A 16,252-nucleotide genomic window follows, 5' to 3' on the forward strand; every position below is an offset into this window, starting at 1 on the left:
ACACACACACACACACACACACACACACACACACACACACACACACACACACTGAGAGAGAGAAGGGGGAGGGAGAGGGAGAAGAAGTAGAACTTGAAACACCCAACTTTAAATGGATTGTCTCCATCAAATCTCTCCACTCAGAGTGTAGCCGTCCAGTGCCATGAATGAACTGGGTCTACCTGAAAGGGGGACTGGAAATAAAAAAGAATGTGGTGTGAGAGAAGGATAAAGCCAAGACAAAGTTTCTGATCAAGGCTCAAAGTTTAGTATTCAGCACTGTATTTATAAAGGGAGAGCCCACAGACCCTTCTTTTCAGCTAGATTGTGTTTCAAAGCAAGGTCAGCTGGCAGTCTACTCCTGTAGGAAATTGCAAGTGTAACGAGGCCTGAGGTTGTGGAACCATTGAGGAAAGCACTCAAGGTCTGTTTAGCCTACTCAAGGCTGGGGGAGGTGCACAATTCCCCCCTTCTTGTCTTTTAAAGATGAGCTGGACAGGGACGCAAGATTTACTTGTTTTCTATAATTCTGGATAGGGTAAAGGGTGCCTGTCTTAGGTCAATGTCTATATTGTTCCTTCTTACCCATCAGGGAGACAAACATAGCATTGATGTATATCTGTCTTAAGTCAACAGGCGCTCAAGAACACTCTAACCTATCTCTGACTACCAGCCTTCTGTAGCACACTCTTTCACATTCAGACCAAAGCCAGAGGGACATATGAATACGTACTCAATGCATTTTTTGATAGTGCTGGATAACTGTCATGGTGAATAGCTGAGCTTGCTGAAAGTGATCCTGTGAGAAGGCAACCAATCTGTTTAAGATACAAGATCCAAAAGTTAAAAGCAACAAAATTATAATTAATGGTCAAAGCAGTGTAGAAATTAAAGTTGTAAGCCATAGGGAAGTGGAGAATCAGGATTTAAACCATGCCTGATTCTATCCTTTTTCTCTTTTCCTTTTGGCTAGTTCTTCTTGAACTTTAGCCATACAATTCTTTACTATTCCTGAATGATTGATATAAAAGTAACATTCTTCATGGAGGGCCATACCTCCCTGTTGATGAAATAAAAGATTGCAATCTTAAGCACATGCATGAACACTTGTTCGAAATCCAGATCCTCTCCAATTATATACACTGCAAGTGGAACTTCATAAAGAACTGTAACTAACTTCCAAATATGTTTCTGAAAATGTCCAGAACCAGCCTTCTCAAGGAAGACTGTCATTTCCTTTTTTCCAATATAGGATTGATTTATAGACCAGTTCATGATTGAGTCAGAATAATTGGTCACATTAAAGGAAAGAGAAGAGTCATTATAACTTCTTTTGATTAATTTTTCTAAATCAGTTTCTACAGTCTCCATGTTCTCTGTTCCACAAGGTCTAAAAGCTTGAAGCAAGGCAGCTTGTCCAATCTGGAATATAGGCAAGCAAAGGTGGGTCAAGAACATATGTCCAATACAGCTTTCCTGTCACCATTGTCAGGGCATTCAGCAATCTCACAGGTCAGCATCATTTTTTGTCCCAGCATCAACATGTCACACCAATCACTCTGTCAGTTAGCACTTTCCTGCAGCATCCTGTGGAAAAAACACAAACATCCTCTCTTACCCAATATTAAATACCTGATCAGGATGTAAGTGGATCCTTCCATTTCACCTAGACATAAGTATGCCTAGTTGTAGGATGCTATAGACACTCAGTAGAGAGTTCCTTGGCATCTAACTTTTAAAAATGTTACAAGTAAAACGCATGATTTAAGTAAGGTATTGTACTGGGATATAATTCTCCTTTTTTGTATTTTTATGAAGATATTGTTTTAAAGTTCCATGGGCCTGTTCCACAATACCTTGTCCGTTAGGATAATAAGGAATCTCAGTAATATGGATAATATTAAATTATCTATAAAGCATCTCAAATGCTTGACCTTAATAGTCAGTTCCATCATATGCTTTAATCTGATTTGGAACAACCAGCATAGAAAAATAATGTAGGCAATGACTAGTTACATTTTTAGTTGCTTCTCCTGTTAAAGCAGTTGCAACTATAAAGCCTGAAAAGGTGTCACTAGTCACATGTACATATTTTAATTTTGCAAAATCAGAAATATGAGTACCATCCATTTGCAATAATTGATTCGGTATAAGTCCTCAAGGATTAACACCATTATGTGGTACAGGTAGAAACTGAGTACATTGAGGACAAGTCTTTACAAATTGACTTTCACATTCTCTAGAAATATCAAATTATTGTCTCAAGCTATTACTATTTTGATGATGTAAAGAGTGAGATTGTATGGCCAATTGTTCCTGTGTAAACTATAATCTGCCTGGTATACAAATCTGCTGTGGCATGGCCCAGAGGTCCAAGCAATCCAGTATGAGCTCTTAACTGTTCTATAAAGTTAAGGAACAGTATGTTCTTTTAAATTAAGCTGTATTTGTATAAATAACTGTGAATTTTGATAGTTAGCAGTATCTAAAAAAGGAAAAATTTCAAGCAACTGTAGACCATGAGCTATCAGTATACAAATATAATATGCAAATATATAGGCTATTAGTATACAAATTAAAAGCTTGATTTTTCAAAATTTCAAAAACAGTGGTTACAGCACATAATCCAATTATTTGTGCTGAAGTGTAGGGAAACTCAAGGGAAAGAACATGTGATCCAATCACATATGCTGCTTTCTCATTAGATAAGCCATCTGTAAATACAGCAAGCACTTTCTTTATTGGCTATATACACAAACTTAAAGGAAATACAAAAGCATGCATAGAAGCAAATTGTAACAACTTTTCTTTTGGATAATTATTATCAATTTTACATGAAAATTTGCACATGAAATAGGCCAGACATAAAATTATTCTCCAATAACGAATATAATTGCTGTTTGGAATAAGGAATAAACATTTCATCATGTTCTGAAGACATTCTTTCCAGCATACTTTCATTATTCTATCCTACGATTCTGTATTAACACAGCAACAGCTTCATAATAGGATGTTCAAACTTTACTTGGAGAAGAAGAAAGATTAACCCATAATAATGGTCCCTTTTAACAACTGCTGTGGGCACATTGAGTAGCCATAATGCACTCAAATAGCCAACATTTGATCATAGTCTATGCAATGTATCTGTTGTTAAATAACAGTGTCTTCTACTTTCTGCAAAGCTATTCATCCCTCACCAGTTAATTTACACCCCCCTTGATAATATCAAACAGAGGCATAAGTCCTCCCATAGTGAGCTTAAGGTGAGGTCTTAGCCAATTAATATCTCCTAGAAAATTTTTGAAAATATTTTAAATTAAGTGAACTATATTTTCTTTTTTTTCACATTTTTTTTTATTTTCTTTATTTACATTTCAAATGCTATCCCGAAAGTTCCCTATACCCCCCCTCCCCTGCTCCCCTACCCACCCACTCCCACTACTTGGCCCAGGCCTTCCCTTATGCTATATTTTCTTATTTGGATTTTCTGTGCCACAATTTGTTTAGGATATAACTGAGGCCTCAAATATTGAAAAAGATATTGCCTTTGAATCTTTTCTGGAGCAACAACTACTCCAACATTTTAAAGCTTGTTGTATGAGAAGAGCAAAGACTTGTAGTAAAACTCCATCAGAGGGACCAGCTAATAAAATAACCATATAATGAATAATATACAGTGAAAAATTCAAAGTCCTAACTTCTTGTATTGAAGTAGAAATAAATTTTTGATGTAATGTAGGGCCATTAGCCATTCCTTGAGGCAAAACCTTTTAATGATATCACTTCATGGACTCTTCAGAGTTACGATCAAAATTACTCAACACTGGGTGAAGGGCACAGCAGCACTCAGGGAACTCTTCAAAGGAGGAAGCAGAGAGTGAAATTGAGAGGGGAAGGAAGATACCCAGAGTTCAAGGCCCTCTAAACAACTGAGCAAAACTCAGCTGAACTTACAGAGACAGAGCAGCAAACACAGGATTAATGTGGGTCTGCACTGGGTCCTCTGTGTATACATTGTAGCTGTCAGTGTAATAATTTTATGAGATACTTGAGTATGTGAATGAACTGGTCTCTGGTTCTTCTACCTTCTCTTGGGGCTCTTTTCATTTTGTTTGTTAGCTTTGTCCAAGACTTCAATGTGATGGTTTTTATCTTATTGTATTTTATTTTGTGTTTTGTTGTGATCTCTTAGAAGCCTTATCTTTTTTAATGAGAGACAGAAAGGGAGTGAGTGGATCTGTATAGGAGAGGAGGGGCGAGGGAGGGAGTGGATCTTTATAGGAGAGGATGGAGGAAGGGGCTGGGAGGAATAGAGGGGGGAACTGTATGCAGGATGTATTATATAAGAAAAAAACTTATTTTTAATAGAGGAGGAAAATTAATTAAAAAGTAATTTCTGAGGATCTGGAGGATATGTCACCTTCCTGAGATGTGGTTACTGAATTTCTGTTTACTCAGGTGTGGGGAACTTCTCCATCTGAACACAAGGGGATAAAAATATTGGTAAGGTCATTTGGAGTCTTATATGTATGTATATGTAGATAAATGAGTATATATACTTTAATGGCATATAAATGTATTCTAAAATACTCCATGTGTGCATACATGTGCAAATGTGTGTGCATACATTGATGTATAGCATATATACACTTATATACTTATACAAAATATGTTAAATATAAGCCCCATGCATACACACCCATGTATGCATTCATACTAGGGTAAAACACACCAATTTTTTTCTAGGCTGTAGTATTGTTAGTGATATTTTCTGATATTTTGTTTGCTTTTTGGTTTTTGGCATGTTTGTTTGTTTCATTTTATCAAGATAGGTTTCTCTCTCTCTCTCTCTCTCTCTCTCTCTCTCTCTCTCTCTCTCACTCGCCCTGGCTGTCCTAGAACTTACTCTGTAGACCTGGCTGGGCTTGAACTCACAGATATGTGTCTGCTTCTACCTCTCAGCTCCTGAGATTAAAGGCATGTGCCACCACTTCTAGGTTTCTGATTTTTCTATATTTCCTTTCCCCCGGTACTTTAGTAACTAGAACATATTCCAGTGAGCAAAGCCATGGAGTCCCATAGTCTATGTGCTGCTTCCGCCTCCTTTCCACATGTAGCTCTGTTTTAGTAACAAGATAAATTTAAAAATTACAAAGAACATATTTAAATATATTTATGTGACTCATTTATTTTTTTTTTAAATTTGGCCACTGGTGTATCATATAACCTACTTGAGAGCAGTGCTTATATTTTAATTTGGGGTTGGCATCCTATGCACATAACAGTTATCATATAGCAAATCCCCAACTCTTCACTGATATCAAGAGTCTACCTGATAAAAATCTGTTTCCAGCTAACTGAGTTATAAATCTTTGAACCAATTACAGAAGACCAGAGGACAACAACACACCAGATGCAAAGCAATGAAGTCATTTCATGCAATGGTCATGCAGTTCATCATCAAGAAGGTGATCATGTAAAACCTCAAATAAATCATATTCTTTGTAATGGCTGATTTAGTTAGACCAGTCTTGGGTGAACTACTTTTGCTGCAAGGTAAAATAAAGAGAGCTTGTTTGAAATCATGGCCCAGCAAAGTGATTGCAGATTCTCTTTGTAAGACTGTAATGTGCTTTGTGCTTGCTCAGAGGAAGAAACAGCATTTCCTGCTCAATCAGCAGCTCCTGTTTCCTTGCCAGTTGGGAGAAGACTTAACACAGAGTGCGGACGTGAACTCTTTAGACTTGTTTTCAGTACAACAAGCACTGAATAATATCTCACAGTGTAATATCTCACATCTCGGTGAGGCTCCTCCAGCAGTTGACACCAGCCCTTGTGCACAGTTCTGGTCTGGCCCAGAGATATTCTGATTCAATGGATCCAATAGGCTATTGAGCATCTTCTGAAAAGCATTATGATGAAAAAAGTGCTTCTGAATATGATGTGTTGCATTTCTCCTGTGAGATGATTGTAGACTCCTCTTTAACTCCAGGTATTCAAAAGGTTCAAAAGCAGGGACGCATAATCTAAGGGAGTATTACAAATTGCAAGGCTATGCTGGATAACTATATAACTAGTTCTTCAGAGTCCCTTTCTAGTTAGCACACAGAAAACATTCAGTATGTAAGAGAGTGTGCTGATTTTCATGTCACAATTGTCAAGGTCATCACTGCCTCCTGCTTGGGCAATATAGTTGTTTGTTTTCACCATACACCGTGGAGGGACAGAGATCTAGAACTTTGTCCTGATATCTACTCCTGGATTCTATCGTCACTCTGGCATTGTAGCTTTGTGTATCTTTTAATATTACTGATAAACCGTTTCACTGCTAGTGACTAGGTTTTGTGTTCAACCAAGGAGCAGTAAAAGCGATGCTCAAACTGTAAGGATTGGGTCCTCCACTGCGTTTCCTACCTATAAACCATGCTGGTAAAGTTAACATCCTGTTGGTGGTGAGGGAGTGGGGAGCTATCAGAGCAGTCATTTATGTGGTGAAATATAAGTGCATTGTTGAGTAAAATACTGCCGTGGGAAGTTGAATACACCTATGATGTGTAAGGAAACCTGCTGCCTGAAAGAGTTTCTCTTGTTAACATAACATAAATCATTTCAGTGCTGCTGAAGAAAAGTAAGGACAAAATGTCCACATGAAATAACTGAGAAAGAGAAATTCACACTCATCTCAGACATATGGGAATTGACCGGATATCTTCATAAGCTATGGATAACTTGTGGTACCCTTTGCCGGGATTTTAGTGCTCCCTCCACAGGACTATTAACATTAAGTAGAGTACAACTTACATTAAAATTGATGCAGCTTTTTATATGTCTGTGTAGGGGTGCAACCATGTGTGCATGTGGTTATGTGCACCAACACACTAAGATCACAGGAAGAGGCAGGTTTTCTGTTTACATGTGACCCAGATAGTTCTTAAGAAGTGAAAGCATGAGGGGACAAGAGAGAAAGAGCCACAGGTGGGAGTTCAGGGTACAAGAGAAGGCAATGGGGGCACTGAAGCACATTTCAGACATAAATATATGAAGCGGTAATGAAACTTCATTATATGGATATAAACCAAATAGTAAAGGTAAGAATACTTTAAAATGTTTACACATTATTATTCTATCATGAAACTCTTCCAGGATGTCCTTGCCAGGCCCTTGCCCTGTTCTAGTTGCCAAGGTAGAAAAATCTTGCTTAATTTTTCAATATAATGAGACTCATTTGGCTTCCGGACAACCTCCAACTTGGCCTTCATTAACAAGGACAATGACATACTGGCCCCTGCTACTCTTTTTCTCTTGCATTTAGTCAGAACTCAAGTAGAGAGAGGAAATAAATGCATCAGCTTATTCAAAGGGAGGAAGAGACTAAAGACATGGTTCACCGGATTAAATGCTTAGCACACAGAGGGACTTAAGTGTCAGGCCCAGAACCCACAGATAAACGTGGGATATGAGGCTTATGCATGCAATTCCAGATGGGGACAGGCAGATCCCTGGACTCACTGGCTAGCTTAAGTTTCTATTGTAGTTCTGGTCTCAATAAAACACACAGTGGTGGGTGGCAAGTGAGGAATAGTGCTGGAGGTTAGCTTCAAGTCTGGACCACACACACGTGCACACACACACACACACAGACACACACACACACACACACACACAGACAGAGACACAAAAACATAAGGAAAAGAAAACAGGCAAAGGATATTTGCTTGAATAGTCTGGAAACAGTTTTTATACAAATGTATGCATTAGTCATGATTGTTTACAATCAATAGATGCTAGCTGGTTCTAGTACAACCAACAGGTGGCTCAAGTATAGTTCCTCTGCTTGTCCTTTGGCTGGCTGTCTAGGCTGATTTTGAGCCCTGGTACCTCAGGTAGGATAGCAAGTGTCTGCAAAATCACATTGTATGAGAACTGACCAGAAAAGGTGGAAGGGGCAAAGAGATTAAAGCAGGAAGTGAACAAATCCAGGCTTGCTTAGAGTACTGTTAGTAGTTGCTTACAACCCAAAGTATGTATTCAGAGGAAGTGTGTAAAAAGAGGATGGTCCCTCCACACCACGATGAGTGGAAAGGGGTCACAGGCTAAGCTGGATAAGCCTGGTCCTTCCATGGCCAAGGCATTGGGCAGGAGGCATTTTCCTTTTCTCTTTCTTTTCATTCATTCATTCATTCATTCATTCATTCATTCATTCATTCATTCTTTCTTTCTTTTCTTTTTTGTTTTAGTTAATTAATAATTTTTTTAATTTTTATTTACATTTCAAGTGTTATCCCCTTACCCATTTTCCCTCACTGCTGGAAAACCCCTAACCGCCCCCCTGCTTCTATGAGGGTGTTCCTCCACCCACCTACCCACACACTTCTGCCTCCTCACCCTCAATTCTCCTATACTGGGGCATCTATTTAGCTTTCATAGGACAAAGGGCCTCTCCTCCAATTGATGCCTGACAAGGCCATCCTCTGCTACATATGCAGCTGGAGACATGTGTACTCTTTGGTTGCTTAGTCCCTGGGAGCTCTGGGGGACTGTGGTTGGTTAATATTGTTGTTCTTCCTATGTGGTTGCAAACCCCTTCAGCTCCTTCAGTCCTTTCTCTAACTCCTCCATTGAGGGCCCCCGCACTCAGGGTTTGACTGCAAGCATCTGACTCTGTATATATAAGGCTTTGGCAGGGTCTTTCAAGAGACGGCTATATCAGGCTCCTTTCAGCAAGCATTTCTTAGTATGACCATGATAAGCTTGTCAGTAGTTGACACAACACAATCATGTGACATCTAACGACTATCCTTCGAATGCTAGAGTTAGTTGGCAGGTGGGTAACAGTGATGTCAAGATGAGCACTCCTGTTAGGCTGTTTCCCTCCGAGAATTGTGAATGGTTGGATAATTCTCTTTCCATGTGTTCCTTCTGCCTGACTATGTAGGACTCCTTTGCAGGGGAAGACTCAGGAATCTCATGACATATTATGTCACTGTACAACATACAGATCTCATAGGGTTAGACTTCTCAATGGTTACTGGCTTCTCCAAGCATGTCGGACTTCTCTAGTAATAACTGGATTCCCAAAGCAAATGTGTCTCAAGAGATAACAAAATAACATTTATTCATGACCTAGACTTGGAAGCCCTGACACATAAACATGATTTTTGTGCTTCTGTGCATAAATAGGGTCAATCTAGATTCAGTATGTGAGGGGTTAATGTCACCAAAATCCCGGGAGCCTTGGTGCATTGGAAATGTGTGTGAGGATGTGGAAGATAAGCCACTGATCATTACATTGGAAACGTGGATGTTTGTAGAAGAAGCTTCATTTAGTTGAAGGCTTATTAGGGAAAAGTATAATTTGTTCACTATAATTTCTAATGCTTGTCAGTGAAAGCAGGAATTTATCCATCAATCTTATTATAATTAAGTTCTGACTAAATACTGATTATGACTTCCTTGAACCTATCATAATCTGTTCAATAAATTTGAGTGCTTTCTTTTTATCATTTTGAAAAGTATCTGCTTTTTCTTGAGTACTTTTTTTTAGTTAAGATAAACTCTAAAGTGTAATTTTAAAATATGATGCAGAGTATGTTTCCTTTACCATGGGAAATACCTCAAAATATAAACCAATTGCATGTGCGAAAAGGAAACAGTCAAAAACAATCCTGGGGTGCTTTCTAAAGTGCTAGAGTCAGGCTATCATGTGACTTTCCTAGATAGACATATAGAAATGTCTGTTCACTTCGTATAGGACAGAGGTAGACCTCAGAAATGCTTTCAAGGTCATAGAGGCAGTGAGTTTATGTGGGTCCCTCTAAACATCTGGGTCAGAGGTTACATTCAGAAAAATGGATTAAGAGGAAGACAAGCATGACTTTGAAGATTCCCATCACTATGTGGATGATGATTTGTGAAGCTGCATCCCTGGAATCACACCCTCAGCCACCCTTGGCTCTTCTCGAGCAGCCCCAAGTTCACAGCTGCAGAACTGAGAGTGGAAAATAAAATCCCAGGTGAGCATGTGGTGACCTTGCCTCTCAGGTGAGAATATTAACAATTCCAGAACCTTAACGGGGAAGATACTAGAGTAATCTCTACTCCATTATGGCATGGTTATACCCACGGGAAACAGCCACATCACAATACAGGCAAGTGGAAAGAGCAATTTGAAGGGATGAGTGCATAGGACACCCTTCCATGAGAAAGTGGACTTCCTGAAGTCCCTGTCTCTCATTTGGAATGGGTATTCAGAACAGGACTCAGTTTACCTGTGGAAACAGAAGACACGGCTTTATGAAGCAACTGAGGGTTAGTAAAAATGGCTAAGGTGAGTACCACATTTTTGAGCATCAGAAACTTTTGTGAGAGTATATGTGTCATGGCATTATGCAGAGAAATAAACAACGCACCAGATATTGAGTAGCTTTTCATATGGAAACATTTCTAGTTGTTTAAAGCATGGATTTCTGATCGATGGCTACCTCTCCTGCAAGCAGATATGAAGCAGCCCACTATCCTTGAATCTTAAAGTTCTGTAAGCTTGATCATGGGGTTTTCAAGGTCACCATGCCGACCTGCACACAGCAACCAAAACAAGGCACCAAACGAAACAATGATGCTATTTTCCCAAGTCAGGGATAAAACTGACATGCAGACTTTAATCATACTCTATGAGACAGAATCAGGAGTGTGGCTGAAGAAAGCTGGGCAATGAGAAACGAGCTAGCAGCGTGCCTGCTAAGCAGATGACAGGGTCTACAAGCACATGACCAATCTCCGCTAACTTCAGGAAGTAAAATTAGGCCAAGGCGTGATGCTGAGTAATATCGTATGTTGGAACCTAATGCCCAACGGGATATAGTTTAGAGGAAATCCAAGCAGAATTCACTAAGTCATAAAGACTCTATCTTTATACATGATAGAAAAGGTTGAAGGGAATTCTCTGTGCCTCCCGTCAGTAAGAAAAACCAACAATACAACAGCAGAGTGAGTACTTAATCAGTACTTATCACTCTCCAATCTGATGAAGCATTGACAATGGACTGCAAAGTCTCCAGAGGTATGAAGAAGAAAAGCCCATGGGTATTATGTCATAGCAGCCCCTATAGAATAGGACAAAAAAAAGAAACCCTTAATATCCTTATCTCTTACCACCCCGACCCTTCTGTGTGTGTGTGTGTGTGTGTGTGTGTGTGTGTGTGTGTGTGTGTGTCTGCACGTGTGCTTGTGTGCACACATGTGTATGACACTACAAATGTGTGGAGTAGAGGTCAGAGGACAACTCGGGGCTGTTCTCTTCTCTCACCATGTGTGTTCCAAGGATCAAACGCAGGTCCTTCCTTAGGTTTAGTTACAAGAGCCTTCACCTGCTGATCATTATTTTGACCCTAGTTTTCCCCTTTCCTGCAGGCAAGAGTAGTCCTGGACTGGTGAGAAGGTTGAATCAATAAGGAGTCTTGCAGTCTTTAGACTTAAGACTATAAATGCCATGAAGACTCGCTATATTTATAAAATCTAATCTGGACTAGAATCACCTCAAAACATCTGTGAAGAATGTCAAAGAATTTCCAGGATTACCTGGAAGGTTTAGGCCGAGTCAACAAGTGTCCCTGAAATAGAAGTGTGTTCAATAGAGAATACAGTATGGGAATGTTATCAGTAACCACAAATGGTTGCTCAGAGAGGCAGTGTGGTGCCCCAGGAAATTAGAAATTGGTCACTGCTGTCTCTCTTAAGGAAATTATAAACTACTCAACCATGGTAATTAGCCCTTTGAATGTAGACACACTTGATAACTTTGTACATCTACCTCACCTCGACTTCTGGCAGCCACCTTGATGTAGCTATCAGTGAGGAAAGAAATCTTTTGTTGCAGTAAATATCCAACCCAACAGGCAGGCCCCTCTTGGGAAATCGGAATTAGCATTAAAATACAAACAGCACCGGGGCAACCCACAACAACCTGCTACTTCGTTCCCTCAGTCTTCACAGATTACATTTTCTCTAGATTATTTTTTAATAGTCCCTACATGCACATCCTTCCTTCAAAGCATAAAAACATTTGCATCTTTGTGTGTCATGAAAATAATCTCCCTTTAACTGGAGCTGAATGCTGTACCCAGGAAGCACCAGGAATGTCAAACCAACCAGAGTCAGATCAACTAGCATCTCCCATCTTAAAGTGAGAGAAGACATTGCTGAAAACCCCTTGGCAAGGCATCTGCAGGTGTGTGGATCCCTAAAATAAAACAGTGATATAGAGAGTCCTGTTCGGTATGGGACATCTAGAAATCCAGCTGCTTGTTTCCTTATTCATTGCTCATCTGATTCATTTCCAAGGAAGTGTGACTCTGCAATGATTCACAAAGGGAAAATGGTTGCTTAATTACCCAGAAGAATTTCCTAGAAAAGCCTCAGTAACAACTCACCGTCCTTTACTCATGATCTGTGAATAACACAACAATTGGAAATGAAAATATAACTGAAAAATTTACAGTGAGCTCTCTGGTCACAATGAGGCACAGCTTTGAAATCATTATGTGAATAAATCACCCCTTTCTCCACCCACTCCCGAGGCAGTCATCATTTTTATAGCTTAGTTTGCTACTCCATAAGACTTGAGAGTAAAGTGTAATTTAATTATTGTCTTTACTTCATCATGTGTGAACAATTCAGCCACTGGGAATAAATGCCAGAAGCCATCTATTTGATCTGTTAGCTACTCACGCCCTCACCACCCCCAGCCTCATGTGTGGATCACTTTCCTTAGTGACAGCCTCATGCTGTAAAAATAAATAAATAATGGGTTAGGGCTTGGATACCTGTGCTTCTTGCAGACTCTCGCTCCCCAGTAATGACTTGCTCACAAGTAAACCATTCTGTGTCCCTGTATCTCACCTATAAAGTGCAGAGGATGGCAGTCCAGAGAGTCAACTAATTCTGTTAATCTTCAATTCTGTTTTGTACTGTTAAGGAGAATATTGCTATGGGTAATAGTAATTCAAAGGTAGATCAGGTGTGGGTCTCAGGCTAGTGGCTAGCTGTGATGTCTGTAATAAAGGGATCACTTATCTCAAAGCTCTGAGCTTCACCCAGCAAATCACACACACACACACACACACACACACAGAGCAGTAAAAGAACAATGTAAATAAATAATTCTCAATGAACTTACTATTGAAGGAAAGCAAAATAAATAAATAAAATCAGAAAATTACTGCTCAGAAGTCAGGGTAAAAAAAAATTCAATGTATTTATCATGGGGTGGAAATAAAGTCTGAAACTGTAAGTACATTAGTTAAAGTGGGTAGCGTCTGAGTTAGGCTTGGATAGATATGATAATTATATTAACTACATAGATTTTGGAGTGATCCAACTCCTAGTCCTGGATCTGGGCCTAGGTGGTAGCTAAACATGGGCAGGAGGCAGGGCCAGCTTTCCTGCCTTCATGCCATCAGGCATCCTCACTTGCACCCATACCTCTAGCCCCAGCTACTCTGTCAAGTCAGGCCATGAGGCCCACTTTCCCAAGTACTGGAGCCTGCAAGGGGCTGAATCAGCTCTCCCAAGTGCTGCTGCTGGTAAGAGGTGGAGCCAGCACTCCAAAGGGATTCAGCTGGTGAGGAACAAGAGCTGCTCACCTTTGACCCTGGGGCTAGCTCTCCCAACTGCCACAGTCCTAAGGGTTGTTGGGTGAGGGCTTCACCTCTGTACCCACACCACCATGTGGAAAACCAGTGGCAGGGCCAGATCTCCTGTGCCTCTCCTGCCAGGGTCATCTCTGCTGTTCTGTCCAGGTGCAGGGCCCATTCTTCCAAGTTCTGTTCTGGTTAAGGGCAGGGCTAGCTCTCCCATTCCATGACCCTGTAAGCAGTTTTCCTGACTGTTGGAGTCGCAGATTCACACCCTCACAGCTGGCTCACCCACACCTAGACACCAGGGACAGCTCTACTGGGCTTCCTGGACAAGGCACAGGGCCTGCCTGCTCTCCCAAGTTCTGATGCTGATAAGAAGTGGTACCAACTTGAAGTGGAAATTTCTGGTCTCCTTAGAGAACCAGTTGTGTCATGTGATGTTTTTCTGGAAACTGTCTTAAGACATTATCCTGAAGCAGACACGTTGGAAGATGTTTTGCTGATGCTATTTTGGTGGGTGGGCTATAAGGGAGGTTGAAGCATAATTGAAGCATAAATTAAGAAATCTTATTAATGTAGGTTTTGAACAATATAAACCTACACCAACTTTCCAGAATGATGTAGCCAGTGAAAGGGTGGAGCCAGTTTTGCAATGCCTCTGGACATCCGTGGGACCCCTTTACCCCTGCAGCAGCTGTCCTGACCTAGGGACATGTTCTCTACTGGTAATGTGAGCCATGGACATGCCAATCAACATCTGCTGCTGCTGCTGCTGCTGCCACCTAGCAATGGACTCAGACATGTTTCTGGGTGGCAGCTCTGCTTGTGACCTCACCATGGCCCCAGGTGACAAGGCTGACCACTCACAACAGGCTACTCCTTTCCACCCTTGAGTCTCCAGTTCCATCTCTCTTCATCATGCTCAAGCTGCTCCACTTCTCTTTCTCTTCCATCTGACCACCACACATACACCCTGTCATTGCTCCTGCTGCAGGCTAGCCTTGTGGCTGGTGGGTCCCTGGGTAACATCCCCAGTCCATAGCCCTCCTGTGCTTTGGTTGGAGGGCAGGTCTGTAGGTGGTATGCTGGTCTGCAGGTCTCTGTCTTTCTTCCTCCTCCCTTGCTGGGCTGCATGGAGGTAGGCCCAGCTCTGTGTATGTATAACCTAACCTGTGCCAGGAGATGAAGAGCAGGTCTGTGGGCATCTTGTCCCTGCCTGTACAGGGTGGCATGGTGGAACGCAAGTCTCTGTCTTTCTTCCTTCTTCCACAATACACTGCCTGGGTTAGATGTGATTTAATTTTATATTTATGTATCCTAGGTATAAAACAGCTTTGGCCACCAAGCCAGGCATCAAGCTAGAATGAACGAAGGACTACTGTCAACTGTACGATCCCTGACTGACATAAGGACACCACCAGCAAGGTGTCTCTCTATCCATGGCCAGGGGACAAGTTCCCTCTTTTTAAAATGATAGTTTTTCATTTGTTCCCTCATGGTTTACTATGAACACAATCTTTCTTTCTAAAAGCCTATTTTAAAATTAGCAGTATATTTTAATAGTTGATTCTTCTCACATTGTTCATCTGCCTTTCTAAGTTCATGGTAACTCTTTGGATAAAACAGACCAACAACAAAATCTAACTCTACTATGAGTTGTCCATTGCCCCCCACCCCCACACCATGTTTCCCCTTTATCGGGTGAAAGTATAGGTATGGGGACACTTCCCAGGGTCTTTCCAAAGACAGCACAGAGTGCTCAGTTGTGCCATCTGCTTTTGAGCTATGTATCTACACCAAGGGAAGCAATACTCAAGACGGTGCTTCTTTAGCCTTGTTTTAAAACTAATCCTTCAACCTCTCCCCCCGAGGTCTACTTACAACATTTATAGAGGGATCCACATACATTCTTTCTCCAGAGGAACCCCAAATTCGTTTCCTTGAATATACTCAGAGTGGAATAAGACAAACCATCATGTATCTGTATCTAGGCTGAAGTGATCAGGACAAGAATGTGAACTAATGTCCAGTGTGCACACAAGTACTTTATTTTATTCCAGGATGAGTTTTAATATTTCCTAGGAATTGTAGGACTTTTAGTAAAGACAGCTTCCTCTAAATGAAGAAAGCACTTGTCACTTTTCTCGTGACCTATCAGAAGCAAGATGATCTGCCTCAAGACAAATGAATATTTAATAATAGGTGATAACAGCATTGCCTCTCTTACTGTGAGCTAATGAGGCCACCTGAAACGTCCCTCCGTCATGAGCTTTATTTCACATGTCAGTGCACAGCTTCTCTGTGAATAAAGCTGAACTAGAAACATTTTTTTTCTAGAGTTTCATAGGTATAAAGTGATAAAGGCAAGCAATATCACATAATCAATAGATATCATGCCTTAAATGCAGAAACCCCAAATTTTCTGAAAGCAATAACTCGAGGTCCAAGCACTGTAGTAAACATGTTTGTGTGATCATCCATGTATGTATGTGTGTATGTATGTATGTATGTATACACATATATACATATGCACATATATACATGTATATATCCTATTTCAAATTGCTAAAAAACTGGAATTCAGAATATTTTAAGTTTTCTACTTTTTGCTGGCAGTG

At 40.5% G+C, this 16,252-nt stretch overlaps 1 non-coding gene across 1 annotated transcript; it reads right to left on the minus strand.

The window, feature by feature from the left end:
• Window positions 1-14,942: 14,942 nt before the first annotated feature.
• On the minus strand, window positions 14,943-15,086 carry LOC115062740. Its single transcript, XR_003842669.1, has one exon. It is a non-coding gene; the product is annotated as a small nucleolar RNA SNORA48 (small nucleolar RNA).
• Window positions 15,087-16,252: the final 1,166 nt, after the last annotated feature.

This window comes from Mus pahari, chromosome 20 (genome assembly GCF_900095145.1).
Source record: "Mus pahari chromosome 20, PAHARI_EIJ_v1.1, whole genome shotgun sequence".
Lineage (NCBI taxonomy): Eukaryota > Metazoa > Chordata > Mammalia > Rodentia > Muridae > Mus > Mus pahari.